The 15,160-nt window shown below is 39.2% G+C and overlaps 1 pseudogene; it reads left to right on the plus strand.

Annotated features, from left to right (window-relative positions):
• The first annotated feature begins 321 nt into the window (after positions 1–321).
• Positions 322–11,669, plus strand: LOC102016499 (annotated as a pseudogene).
• The last annotated feature ends 3,491 nt before the right edge of the window (positions 11,670–15,160 follow it).

The raw sequence follows: 15,160 nt of genomic DNA on the forward strand, positions 1-15,160 counted from the left end.
AAAGAATATGGAAAATATGGAATATTTTTGACATAACTGAAATTTTGAAATGTACCTGTAAATCTCTGATTTTGTTGGAAAATTCTGCAGCGCACTGTTCATTTAAATCAGCCTACCAATTAGTTTCTGATACTACTACAAGTTTCCAAGTGCAAAAGTTAAATACCACTTTTTATTCATTAAGTAAAGGACATACATAAAAGTACTGATTATGCAGAAAATAACCCCTAGAGAGAAGCCCATTGAGAATTGCATCTTGAATAAACTATGTTGTTTGAGTCATTAGTTACAGAACTTACTTTTAGTAAAATAAGGGCAAAAATGGGCTCTACTGCCAAGTGAGTCTTTCCTTCGGCTTTTATGAGACAGGGTCTCACTTTGTACTGCAGGCTGCCCTTGAACTCACTTTGTAGCCCAGGCTGGCCTGGAACTCCCAGATCTTCCTGCCTCAGCCTCCCAAATACTGGGATTACAGCTGTGAGCCACCATGCCCGGCTCCTTAGGCTTATTATAACAGTGGTATCCCCTACCCCTAGCACACACATATACCCAGCTACTGCATGTGGTGGGCAAGAGAATATACCTTTACAACTTGCAGAGTGCAAGACAGATATATAGTTTTTTAAGACTGAAAATAAAAGAAAATTTAGGTATATATTTTTGGATACGCGACTATCTGTTAAGCCATCCATGGCTTTTTAAATACTCTCAGAAGCTCTTACAATTAAGAGTTGAATTGGTTGCACCAAGGATTGTAGTTGTTCATGCAGCCCACATAAGATGCTCTGACATTTTCCGAAAGTTATATAACACACAGTCAGAAATAGTCAAACATTGCTTTTTGACTGACAGGGAGCCTTCTAGCAATATATGTATTTTGACTTGCATGGAAATAAAACTTCACCCAGAACCTAGCCATTTTCTTCCCAGGTACAGTACTGATTTGGCCTGACTTAGAAGCAATATGAAGAAATTTTGGCTTTAAGTGTGAAGAAGAAAAAGAACACTAAGGAATAAAGTGTCCTCAGTAACTTTGGCACAAAGAGAATGAAAGAAAAGAAAAGCCAACTGTTCAACACTGTATGTTTTCCCACAGGAAAAAAATACCGGAAAAGAACACTGAGATATCATTCATTTTTATAAGGCATTGGGATAATTTTTGCTGATTCTTTGTTAATCCATAATAGATGGTCTTGTAGTTTCTTTTCTCATTGCTGAGACAAAATACCCGACACTCAGAGTGAAAGGGGGAAAGGTTTATCTAGCTCACCGTTTGTAGAGGTTTCAGTCCACAGTTGACAGGTTCCAAGGCAGGGTGGCATTGAAGCAGGTGTTGCCGAGGACAAACAGTTGGTAAAGGACAGAAGGTAGCAAAGCAAGCAAGAGAATGACAAAGTGACAATCGCAGCTTCTTTTTACCCCTACTATATTCTATCAGACTACCCAGTTTAGGGTAGGTGCCAAGGCAATCAGTGGACTAATTTAGTAATCATACACCCTTAACCCCAGCATTCTTAGTCCTAGCATCACACCATGCATCAATCCCAGCATCACATACTCTAGACCCAGCCACCTCTGCAAAGCCCCACCTATGAGGCTTTGGGGAGACAAGCCATAACAGCTGGTAACACACCAAGAGGTCTTTTTCTTAATGGAAATAGTTTCCTTCATGTGTGACACTGCAAACTCACTCTAGTGGTCTCAGCCACTTGGACACCTTGGAATACATTTGCCATAGTATTTTTAAGCAGAAGTAGCTCATTCATTCACTGACTGAAGAGTTAGCTAGAGCTCGAAGCACGTGGAATGTTGAGGCACGTTCATATTTTCTGCAAGAGTCTTAGTTTATCCATGGCAATACTGTAATGACACTTCCTAGTGGAGCATCTGACTTTTATTTCTTGCAAACCACCTGCAAAAGGATTGAAGGTAGTTTTTAAGACTCTTTCTGGGAACAAGGTAATCTCTGAAAACTCAACAGAATCTCAATCAAAGCTGATTTAGGCTAAATGGATTTCCTGGAAAGGTGCTTAGCAATATTGAGGCAATAAGGGGGCAAATCCAGAGCTAGAGGAAGGCGTTCTAGAAGCTGTATCTCCAAATATAAGAAGAGATTGAGCAGGTTTAAAGAATAAACTGATGCCATCATCTGAATGTAGTTCGTCCCCACCAAAACCCGTGCTGAAGCTTGGGAATGTTGGAAGATGTGGCCTGGGGGGAGTGTGGGGGTGATGGGGCAAAGCTCTTGTGAATGTATTAATGATGTTTTCTTATAAGAATAGGTTAGCTGTAGTGGAAAGTTGGCTTGTATTTCTCTTATCCACATATGTCCTCTTTCTTGCTTTCTGCCATGATTTGATGTAGGCTGAAGCCCTCACCAGAACCCAGGCAGATGCCAGGGCCATGCTGTTGGATTTCCCAGCCTCTAGAATCAAGAACCCCAATAAGCTTTTCTTTATAAATTACCCAGGTTTGAGTAATCTGCTAGAGCACCAAAAATAGGCTAAGATACCTGCTTTATGCAGTAACTATGCACTACCCATGTTAGGTGTTAAAAACCTGGAAAAAACTAATTAAAGAGAACTTCCTTGAAGCTATAAGGAAAAAAACCTTTTTAACCTCTTCAGTTCTGTGGCTGGGTCTGCGAATTATATTGACCAGGTTTAATAGGAGAAAACATGGAACTTTTATTTAATATTTTATGTGTAAATAGGATACTTCATAGACAAAATAACCCAGCAAAGCTTACATATCATTTGATAAATACAGAGAATAATACATGTTTAGAGCAGATTTAAACCAAGACAAAGGAAAAGAGGTTTAAGCTTTTAAGCGTGATAAATTGTGGGAAAATGACTAGGAAATGTGTGGTTGACACTAATGGAAGACACGGCTATTTTAATAGGTTGGCTTGTACAGACTCACTTCAGCATCAACTCCTAGTGTCCTGGAGAAAAATGCTATTTTCTTCCTGGCGCAGGGAGACATCTCTCTCATGGGAAATTTTATGAACTTTCTTAGGCAGAAAGGGCAAGTTCAGAGAGGGTCCCTTCTGCATCTGCCATTTCTCAAGTGCTATCAGCTCAAAGCAATCAATATGCCACAACAGTATATTCTGGGTGGCATATTCAAACCCCTTCAACCTAATAAAAAGGACCTGCTACAATTCTACAAAGAAAAAAGCAAATGAGAAACATTAGAGGGATCCCTTTCAAAGCAAAGTGAAAACATCTACCTTTAAAATTATACTAGAGGGGCTGGGGATTTAGCTCAGCGGCAAAAGCGCCTGCCTGGCAAGCGCAAGGTCGTGAGTTCCGTTCCCGGTACCGGAGAAAAACAAAAAACCAAAAAAAAAAAAAATAAAAAAATAAAATTATACTAGAGATAAAGCCAGTGCACTGAGGCAAAACAATAGAAGTACGTATTGCAGAAGAATAAACCATTATAGGTGACATGATAAAGAAAATATTCCAGGAATACCTAGAGATGTTAAAACAGCTCAACAAGTTTGCCATATATCACATCCAAATCAGTGAAAAAGTTACTAATTAAAAAAAGCAAACAATAAACTAAATACCAATATGTAGTGCCCAGGAATAAATCCACCCTTATCTTTAGAAAGAAATTGTTAATCCTCACTGAAAATTATTGAACAATCCAAAAGGAGATATAATGTTTAGAATAAGAAGGTCAATATCTTTGCTTAATTTATAAACTCAGCACAGTTTCAACTAAAATTCCAAGAGGGCTGATCCTAAAATTAATACATAATAGTAAACTTTGATGAAACATAAGGAAGGGATCATGATATCACGTAGCTAGATCTATAGTGAAAATATGCTTTAATAATGTCACAGAAATACTGTAAATAGGAAATAACCTGGAAAGAGATGAGCGTTTATATGGATGTTCAATATACACTGTTGATATTACCAATTAGTGGAAAAGATTAACTGTTCACTATGTGGTATTGAAGCTGTGTGCTATCCATATGGCAATGAAATTACATTTGATTCCCATCACATAAATTCCAGATGGAATGAAGATGTAATTATGAAATATTTATAATATGTGTAGAAGAAAACAAATTATAGTATCTCTAACCTCCAGAGGAAAGGGTTTCTTTTTTATTACAATTATGAGTGCATAGTAATTGAGTAGAATAGTGGGTTTCTATACGTATTACATACTTCGACTGTATACACCCACCTTAGTCCCCTTTTATCACCGGCTTTCTTCCAGGTCTCCTCTTCCTTCCTTTGGAGTCCTCAGGAAGGATTTATTTTAAAGGAAATAACAAACTTTTTAAAGGATATAATAAACTTCATGAAGATTTAGGAACTTAGGTACAAAGAAGGAGTGTATAGTAAGCAGCGAAGAAAGAAGATAGTTGTGACCCATGCACTGTCAGTGGATGAATGTAACAGTCTTCTAGGTGAGGATTTCTTGGGCTCAGCACCACTGACATTTTAGGTTGAAGAATTCTTTGTCCTGTGTGCCTGGGAAGGCTGATCATTGCATTGTGAGCTGTTTGTCATTATCCCTGGCCTCTACCTATTAGATGGCAATAGCATTCTCTCTCTAGGAATTGGGGGAAAAAGCAATTCTGATTGAGAGCTCCTATTTTGATTGCATGAGTTTAAATTACAAATGACTTTAAAAGGACCAGGTTCAAAAGTGTGTGTATGTGTGTGTGTGTGTGTGTGTGTGTGTGTGTGTGCGTGCGCGCGCACGTGCTATGGGTAACTAGAAAATGCACCATTAAGGAGAGGAGATTCTTGCTATGCAGGAATGAAGCCCAGTTTTGCCATGTGTTCCCATTTGTAAAGGTCTGAACTTGGTGTTACATGTTAATGTGAGATCCTGGTGCGCTCAAGGGTGACTTTTCCACACAGAAAATTTACTGGGGGCTATTTTAGTCATTAAATAGATTTGATTTGTGAATGATTTAAGGTTCAAAGTTGACAAGACTTTTCCTCCCTTGGTACTGGTGATTGAACCCAGGGACATGCACGCGCTGTGCAAGCAATGTGCCACTGGGTTCCATCCTCAGACAGGGTCTCACTAAGTTATCCATGCTGGCAGTGACCTTGTAATCTTCCTTCTTCAGCTTCCCAAATAGCTGGAATTATAGATGTGTATTTCCATATCTGGTGGAGAAGCTTTGGTCTTTTAGTTTGATATTAAAATTTTACTCAATTCCTTCATGTAAATTTGTTATAGTCTATTGAGTACAAGGGGGGTTTTACAATTTAAATTCCAATAGAGGTTATATATTGCTCATAAAGTCACTGTATTTGTTTTAATGATATCTGACAAATTATTGGTGATAATGATAAATCTCCTAAATTAAAAATATTTTTTAAAATGAGGAGGGAAATAAGTTCTATAAAGTATTCCAATACACACACACACACACACACACACACACACACTCACATACACACCCACTCACACACACAGATTCTAGTGTAAGACTGAACATTTGAATGAGTTATGCAATGTCTTTTATGGTTCTGTCTCTTGTTTTGAGTGTGCTCTTTCCTCTCTACCTGCCTCGTGGGATTATGCAGCATGAAGACCCTTCCAGATGTTGGTCCCTCAGTCTTGGACTTCTCAGCCTCCAGAAGCATAAAAAATAAATCTCAGTTTACTATACATTACCCAGTTTGGGGATTCTGTTAGGGCTGCACAGAACAGATTAAGATAATTATACATTATAAACTGGAAGCACAGTCAACCTTTTCCTGTATGTCTTGGTTACTTTTCTCTCGTTGCTGGGACAAGATACCTGACGCCCAAAATTAAGGAAGGAAAGGTTTGTTTCGCTTACAGTTCCTGGAGGTTTCAGTCCATACTTGGCAGATTATAAGGCAGAGTGGCACATGGCAGAGGGCTACAGCTCAGGGCGGCAGAGGGCTATGGCTCATGGCAGCAGAACACAACAAAAGCAACAACCACACACCAGGTCGGAATGGGGGAGGAATGGCCTCAAGCACTCTCTTCCTCTCCCTTACATATGCAAACTATCTACCCCAGGGCGGGTACAGCTCTCAAACCCATATAACTCTAAAAGCCTGCCCCATGGCCGCTTGAGGCTTTGGGGGGACACACAGATTCAAACCATAACACTGTAGTAGGCCAAATCTTCAAACATTAGATGTTTAAACATCAAATATGCACAAATTTTTCTTTAATGTAATTCTTACTACTGTGGAACTCACTTTCATCATGATTTTATTTAGTATCATAACTTTTAAAAAAAGTAATATATACTCAATCTGGGAAACATTCATCATTTCAACCTGAGACTATGAATACATCAAGACCTTCCTGGTCAGATGTAGAAGAGATTCTTGCCTAAAACACCCATGGGACACACTGGCTCCTAAGGTGCTATAACTATTCTCTACTTTAGAAAAGGAAGTAATTTTGTAACCTCTTCCTCTGAGTTTACTTCATTTTCCTATTGTTTTCTACTAATTGACATCTTCTAGCCCCAGAGGGGTTATAGTGAACTATACCAGTTAACTATGGCTCTCAGGGTAGATAAACACTGTCCTTCTATAATACACATATTCCAGAGCTTTGATTTGCTTCGTGCTCTGATTTTCTCGGGAGAAAATCAAGCACATGTGTGACTGTAGGGATGGTTATATAAGGATTCAAGTAGGTGTGCGTGTTGGGGAGGTGGGGATAAGGAGGACGATCCTCAATTTACATTTTAAACTTCTGGCAGAAACGTAGCAAAAGGATTATAGAAAAATAAAAATGAGTTTCGAAGACATTTTAAATAAGTGAAAGATGGCCCTAAAGTGAGATACGTGGCGATTACAATGGGGAGAATTCTAGTTACAGAACTAAGTAACTGGCACCATGCGGTGTTTCCCACAACATGAATGGCAGTGCAAAGATGGGGGCAAGAAGGCTGGCTTTCATGTCCTTGTCTAAGATGCTGGAATCTATGAACTTCTCGGGGTTTTTTTTTTTCTGGTACTGGGAACCGAACTCACGGCGACCTTGCGCTTGCTAGGTAAGTGTTGTGCTGCTGAGCTAAATCCCCAGCCCTTATGAGCTTCTCTAGACATCTGTGGGTGAGGTGGCTGCCGGTGGCCAAGGAGAACGTTCTGAAGAAGGATGCAGTTGTGAACACTGAACATATAATACTCATGACAACTAGAAGATGGTACCTCAGCCTAGGGAAAGAGGGAGCTGGACAGGCATCAGCAACTTTCATTACAGTAACTGACATAGTTGCAGCCATTTTGAATGTCTTTATTTGGGATATGTACCAAAGTAGCTAGACTTAAATTTTTTAAAAAAGTAAAGCTGCTACAGGTATAAACTATGTGAACTGGTAGAAACTGGGAAAATAGCATATAAATCTGTACACATATTGAAACATTAGGTCTGATTTTCTGATAAAGCTTTTATTCCATCCTATAGACTGGTAACACTTCGATTTGACACGTGGGTGCTAACAAGAAGGGATGATCTGGTTTGTCAGAGTTTTGAAGGTTAAATAGACACTGGCTAATTTTGGAAGGGCTAGACTTAAAGAGGTTCAGTTTATTGTACAATCTGACACAGCATTTTGCCCCTAAGGAAAAGTTAAATTTAAGTCAGAGTAAACAATGAATGTCATAGAAGAAAGCTGTCTTAATGAGACTCCCTGGAGATCAATAAAAACAAAATCTGCTCGCTGCTATCTCTGGTGAAATTATCACATGCCTTCATGGTAGAACTCTACAGCTTACTGCTCAGTACGCCAGACTTTCTGATTGCCTGTTTCACAAATAGATGCTGACACCTTGTCTTGAGGTTTTGGAACCTGTTGCCCAAACCATCAGATGGCAATAACATGTTAATCCAAATGCCTTCATCTTATTTCCTACTTTTTAGTGGAGAAGCTTACTCCATACTCCTATTTTGCTTCGTGAATTGAAAATGCAATCCATTCTGCTTTTACATGTAGTGAAATTTTTGTTGTTTTGTTTTAAAAAAAATTTTTTTTTTTTGAGCAAAAGTCTATGTAGTTTGGGTTGGGCTTGAACTTACTACGTAGCCCCGACTGGCCTTGACCTCACAGAGAGCCAACTCCTCCTGCCTCAACCTCCCCAGTGCTGGGATTATAGGTGCTATAGCAAAAGTTGATAAGAAAATGTTTTATTTTCTATTTTGAAGATATGGTTGTGAAAGCCCAAAATGAATAGGTCTAAGAATCACTGTTTTGCTCCTTAACACTGGCAGAGAATAGTTTTCTTTTTTCACGACAAACATTTGCAGGAAATGATCTGTTAAACACTGTAGGCACAGGCTCGTTTAATACAAAGATTCATGAACCTAGGGGCTGGGGATTTAGCTCAGCGGCAAAGCGCCTGCCTAGCAAGTGCAAGGTCGTGAGTTCGGTTCCCGGTACCAGAGAAAAGAAAGATTCATGAACCTCACCTCTGCCCAAATAGCTTTTGCTCTAACGTACACACACGCAGCTGGTGATGACGATGATAGTAGACAAGTAGAGTGAGCTTTGAACAAAGGTTCTCCAGACCTCCTTTTCTCCCACCTGTCCCCACAACAGTTGACTGCTCTTCCATTGTACCCCATATTCTTGATACTATTTTTCTCAGGCACACTATCTGCCTCCTAGGACCCAAAAGATCAGAAGGAATTAGGGAGGGGAAACTAGTAGGAGAAGCCATGTACTGGAGACAGCTCGCTGGCCTGGAGAAAGGAACTTCCCAGCAAAATGATGGCTCCCATCCATGTGTCCAGTGTGGGGGCAATGCCTTCTACCTTTTCGGCTTACATGTGCAGGGCAGGAGTTGCCTCTCTGCCTAGGAATTTTACTAAGGGGTCTTCCGTATCTACTCAGATATTTCCCAACTCTACAAATGACAGGGCCTGCTGCAGAATTTGGTTGCTCATTTGAACTCTGCAAAATAGTCCTCAATCAAAACCATGAACTAAAAGTTCCTAACCACTTGTCATTTTTCTCTAGATCTTTTGTTTGATATACATACCCAGTATGCAATTTAAAAAAAAAAATTGTAACAACAGACTTCAGAGGAGTATTCATAACCTCTACCTAAGAATTTTTTTCTCCCCGGCACCTTGAGGCAAAGTAATTTTCTGAGGAGAAGTGGACAATTAATTGTACATAGACTGTGCGGTTTTGTAAGCACCCAGGAAGAAGAGGAAATCTTCCCCACAGTCTGTCCATAGGCTAGAGATGGATGGTTTCCCCTTAACTCCATAATTGTGAAAAAATAGCTAGCCATCTGCCAGCCCGTTTTTTTTTTTTTCTATCAGTGCGAAGTGTTTATGCTTGTTGTGTCTATTTCCAGACTTTAAACTTCAAACTGATGGCAGTGGCTCTCCTGGCTTATCTCATTCCTGTAAAAATGTTTTTGTTGTGGCTTTAAAATAAGATTTTGAAGAATGTTTACTAAACTATTTTACTGATTTTTAAGAAGATGTAATTTATCTTTTTCTTACTGCGTTATGAGAATTCATTATATATGAAGAGGATTAGAGGTACAGGGAGAGAAGTGGGTAATGGAAAAAAGTAATCAAAGCATGTCCTATGCATGTAACAGTATACCAAAACAAATCTCATTTATCCGTATTACTGATACACATTAATCTAAAAGGTAAAAACAAAAAGAGACAATAAATAAATAAGATTAAATCACAAGTAAAACAACCAACTTTTTCAATTCTCATAATTTTCTTTATAATTATACACGTATTCATCTGGCAGAATTCTTAGTTTATGGAATATTAAAACATATACTCAGTGTAGCTTAAAAAACAGTATTGAGTTTACTATCCAGAGAGATAGCATATAATAACTATCTTAGTCTCTTATTGGGTGAAAAAATAACTTAAATCTCCTATTTTTATTTTTAAACTGACAATTAATTATAAAACAGAAGTGCTTATTATTTTCCCTGTGATAGTAAGTTAGTGCTCTTGCATATGAAAACTTCATATTTTACTTTTGAAAGGCAAGGACAGACTATATTACACTGTGGAATTTTTTAATCTGCTCAGCTTCTTGGAAGAATAATACTTCTGAAATAGAATGGGGGAGGAGAGCTTTTAAAAGTAAAATTAGAAATGCCTCAGAGGATCTTGCTCTTTTAAAGGAAACACTAGCTCCTTTTGTAAAATAGAAAGCAAAAGATTTTTATTCTTCCTGGAAACACAATGATGGCTTCCTTATAGTTTTTCCTCCAGATCTGATCTTCTTTCAGTCTTTTGTCCACACTGTTTCCAAAGTAAGCTTTCTAAAAATGCAAATAAGGACATGCTAATATCCTGCCCGACATCCCTACATAGTTATTGTATTCAGGACAACATCAAAATTTCTTAGCTTAGTATACAAACTCCAGAGACAGGTTCAGGCTTTGTGAGGCCTGAATCATACACAGTTAGTGGGGGTCACTTTTCCTAAGAAGAAATACAAGATTTTGGAATTCAAATGCAGTTGCAGGGCCTTAGAAGGGGTCATGCAAGTGAGTTTTCCTGAAGCACAAATTTCACTAATCTCCTGGCATGTCTGCTTCTATGAAGAAAATTGCTTAATCACCTCAAATGAGTCGAGGTTATGATATCAATAAATAATGACTAGGATAAAAGAACTGTCCAACAAACTCAAGCCTAGAGATAGCCTAGAGATCCCTCTGCAGAATCAAGACTTAAAATAGGGCCATAGATGGCCAAATAATACTTCTGAACAAGAGAGAAATATGCTGAGTCTTTCATGATAAAAAGAATATTAAAACCATAGATTTCAGACTAGACCGGTTTCAAATAGGTTGCAGTTTAACCCTCAGATTACTTGAAATTTGTTAAATTACTTCCCTGTATTTTAAGATAGCAACACTGGGTGTAAGGGGGCAGCAGCCCTCCTCTTCCGGTTGCCACCAAGCAGCTGGATGCTCTGCCCCATGAGTGCTAGTTGGGAGCCCTCCACCTCTTTCCTTTCTCTACCGTGGTGGGGCCAGGGAGGACGCGCAGCTGGTGTTCCCCTCACTCCCATAGTACAAGGATGACTCCCAGGAGTGGTCCTACCCTATGCTACCAATGATGCAGGAAATTTTATGTGGATTGTTCTTAGGCCATTATTCTTCTGCTATGAGAAGCAAGCTACCTATACTACAGAAATATAGATTAGCTCATATAATTTGCATATGACAAAATATTGAAGCAAACTTGATTAAAGCAAATTTTCAATGATTATTTAGATATTTAGATTTGGATATTGTAGATAATCCAAAGGGAAATATAATATTTTTCCCCCTATGGCTAAGGAATTTATGGATGGGAGCTTACAAACTGGAGGAAAAGTTCCTGTCCATGGAAATGCAGGGATCTTTAGAAGTACTGCCTTTGTTATTGCATGCATTATGGAAGGAAGCATTTGAGAAGAAGTACAGAGATGCAGTTGTTTACATGCAAGAAAGAAGATTTTGTATTAATCCTAATGCTGGATTTGTCCATCAGCTCTTAGAATATGAAGTCATCTACCTTGCAAAATTAGCGATACAGATGCCACCACTCCAAATAGAAAGGTCCTGCCTGTTCATTCTGGTACCACAGGCAGTTTGAAGAGAGCACATGAAGATTTTGGAAAAATGTGAGTGGCACCTTCACAGGCTGGCTGACTCAAGAGTAACATTATAGAGGGTATGAATTTCTATTTGGAAAGAGAAAATACTAAAGATGATAATCATGTAAAGTGGTAAAAACACAAGTAGTTTCCTTTCAGTTACATGTTTCCCGACATGTTTCTCTACAATTTGTTAAGCAACATTTTAGGATGTTGGACTTCTGCAATAGATGGCACTGATGGTTTTAGTGTTTTTTAAAACTTTGCAGTTTTATTACAAATTTTAAAATTTGGACTTGCAAAGGATTATTATGTGCAATAATGCACTTTTCATACTTGAAACTTATTTTATGATATAAAGTTATTACTTTAAGCAAAATGTAAGTTAGGGGGGATTTCTTTATCAATTTTCAGTAATTTATAACAAAGAATTTCCTAGGGTTTGCTACAAATACATTTTGTGTTCTATATACTACATTTAAAAAATTAATTTTATATTTACATTTTATGATGGAACCCAACATAATAGAAATGTAGAAACCTGTCACTTTCTAAGTATAAGTTAATAAATTAATGATCATTACCAAAAAAGATTGCAACACTCACCTTGGGTAGCAACTAGCCTCTTTCACTAGCCCTTCGCTATCTGGTTGCAATATTTATTTAACAGTTTTCCTGTCCTACTGAGTCACAGTTCTTAGTAGTACATTAATGGTGGCCAATTGGATTCTGTATCTTTTGTGAAATTTTCTGACTCTATAGCCAACATAGCTAAAGTCACATTATTGGCAACTATGAGTAACTTTCTCACACCAGACAAGGGATCTGGTTTTCCCCCAGTTGAGATGGGAGAGAATTTAATGTTAGGAGTTGCAACATATACTCTGTCATCATTTTACTTTCCCTGGTGAATCCTTTCTTCATTTTGTAAATTCTCGTCTTCCTTTTTTTCCCCTACTCTATAGCCTTTTTAAAAAACAAGCAGTGATTCTGTGTTTTTTTCAGTGATATTTTTCTGTTTATGTTAGTCTGGGTCTTCTAAGAAGCAGAAGCTAAAATAGGATTAGATATGAAAGAGTTTTATTAGGTTGTGCGTCTGGGATAGAAAATGAGAAAGAAGTTGGCAAAGACTGGGACAGCAGACAGATCCTGGTCTGACTCTGAATCTGGTCAGATTCTTCACCAGACTGACACAGTGATGCAGGAGACAGGCTGATGCAAGACTGATTCAAGTGCAGAACACTGGGAAAGAGGGTGGGTGGCTGGGGACCCCCTTGTAAAGCTGGCAGCTTTCTGTTTCATCCTGTGTGTACACCAGGTCAATATAGTCAGAATGTTTCCTCCAGAAGCCAAAGGGGGCTTCCAAAAGCAGTGTTTCCACCTTTGTGTAGGGGAGGCAATAGAAATGAGTCTTTTACCTTGGAGAGGTTGTCTCAGTGTGTGCCTATCACTGCATCCTCCAAACTTCACTGCAGTGACCAGCACCTGAAGTTTTGTAGGGTTGACCTCTCACCCCCTAGGAATCATGGGAAGACCACCAGAATACTAATCACTTCCTGTTGCCACTCAGTCAGCATTAAGTCATGGATGTAGTGGATTGATATATTTTCTGGGATGTCCTGGAGGTCCAGAATTTTTGGGCTGTGTTATGATAGAGAGCCGAACAGTTACCATAACACTCAAGTAAAACTTAAATCACTGTTATTTTCTACCTATACAGATGCAAATTGTTTCCAATCCTCTTGTCTGATTGAAATTGAGTAGAATTCATTTACTGTACTAGATCGAGGCTGGATATTTTGTATCTCAACCAGTTTAATCTATTCTATGAACAATACCATGTCTAGCACAGTAGCTGAAATCTGGGATGCTTCTCTGTTGACTTCACGACAGTCTACCATCATTCTCCAGCATCTGTCTGGTGTTTAAAAGAAGTAGGGGAGCAAATTAAATGGAGATGTGATTGGAACTATGATTTCTGCATGCTGCCAGATATTTAACATTGACACATATTTTTGCTACATCCCTCTATAGGATACTGTATTTTTTTTATTTACAGTCTTAAACAGCCGTTTCAGAATTGCCATTTGGCTGTTTACAGTATAAGAGCTCTTAGTCTACAGGCTGGGGACATAGCATAGAGATTATTCTACCAATCCAGTGTATCAGTGCTCATCAGGCATAAACGGACTGTGTGGCGAAAGTAGCCGTGGTAAGGCAGGATCCTTCTTTCCAGACCCCAACCCTTCTTTAGTCACAGATGTGAATACTGGTTCACAGATGTGAACGCTGTTGTGGTCTGGGACCTGCGTAAGTGGTCATGACTTTGTTGGGAAACTGATCGTAGTGCCCTACTCTTCCGTTCTTGTCTTGATTTGGTGGTAGGGTCAAGTATCACCCTGTTAGCTGTTCATCTCTTTTCATCCTACAGACAGACACCATGCTCTATTATCCATCTCTACAGCTCCCTGTAGGTCAAGCAGCCTTGCCAGTCAGTTTGGTAATTACAGTCCCTGGATCTAAAGGATACCTACTGCCATATGACCCCTCCACCTTCATGCATGTTGATTAGCCTAGCTGTGTGACTACTTTTAGTATCACTGTGCCTGACCTGTAGAGGGAGCCATCATAGAAATTCTGAGGTGTGCCGATTCTCCTACTACTAGCACATTCTTCATGGTCTTAGAGAAGGGCTGCTTTCTGGGCGTTTCTGAGGAACATAATCTTCTGTTGTGTCCTCTGCCCTTGGGTCATATATTCATTCCATATATTCCTCATCCTCTTAGCTCTTTTTTATGTACTTTCTGATAGAACCTTGGATATTGGATTAAATAACCATTAGTTATTGCAGGCTGATCAGGCCCGCAATCTCCCAATCTCCCAAGCGAGTGGATGGTGAAGGCTTAAATAAATGAGACAATGACAGTGATTTCAGGGCTCCAGCAGGGACTAACTCTCTTACAGCTTTGATATTCTCTGAGTTTAGCCAAAGCCTTCTCTGGGCAGCCCATATTTATTTGGTTTACAAACAAAGGAGGGGGATTCTCAAGAAAATGTGGGAATCTGGGCAGGACTTTTCCAAGTAATACATTATGTTAATTTAGTAGAAGAGTGTTATCTCCAGGAAGGCCTTCACAGTAGGAGGGAGATGCCTGCAGCCTCAGTCTCCTTCAAGTTAATTGGGTTGGAGCCAGACATCCTCAGCTGCGGCCTTATCTTGTCCTTTGAGGTGTCACAGCTTCACAGAGGGAACTCACAGAGGTTTACTTACCGAGTCCACCGCCTATCTTCAGAGAAGGTGCCTAAGCTCCAGACAACTCACCAGTAAACATGGAAAAGCAATTGGTTAATATTAAATCCTGCTCAGAGCCACTTTGTAGTGGTCACCAACACCTGGATATTTCTATTTTGTGGTGAATTTGCCAGGTTTCTAGGAATTACTCCCGCTGTGAATTTCTGTGGGGTTCTTACTTGGGAGGGCATCCTGAGTCTTGAGACAGTGCCCCACATTAGTAAATAGTTCTTGCTTATTCAGTTGTACAGACT

Source organism: Chinchilla lanigera, unplaced genomic scaffold (genome assembly GCF_000276665.1).
Source record: "Chinchilla lanigera isolate Chin_1 unplaced genomic scaffold, ChiLan1.0 scaffold00026, whole genome shotgun sequence".
NCBI lineage: Eukaryota > Metazoa > Chordata > Mammalia > Rodentia > Chinchillidae > Chinchilla > Chinchilla lanigera.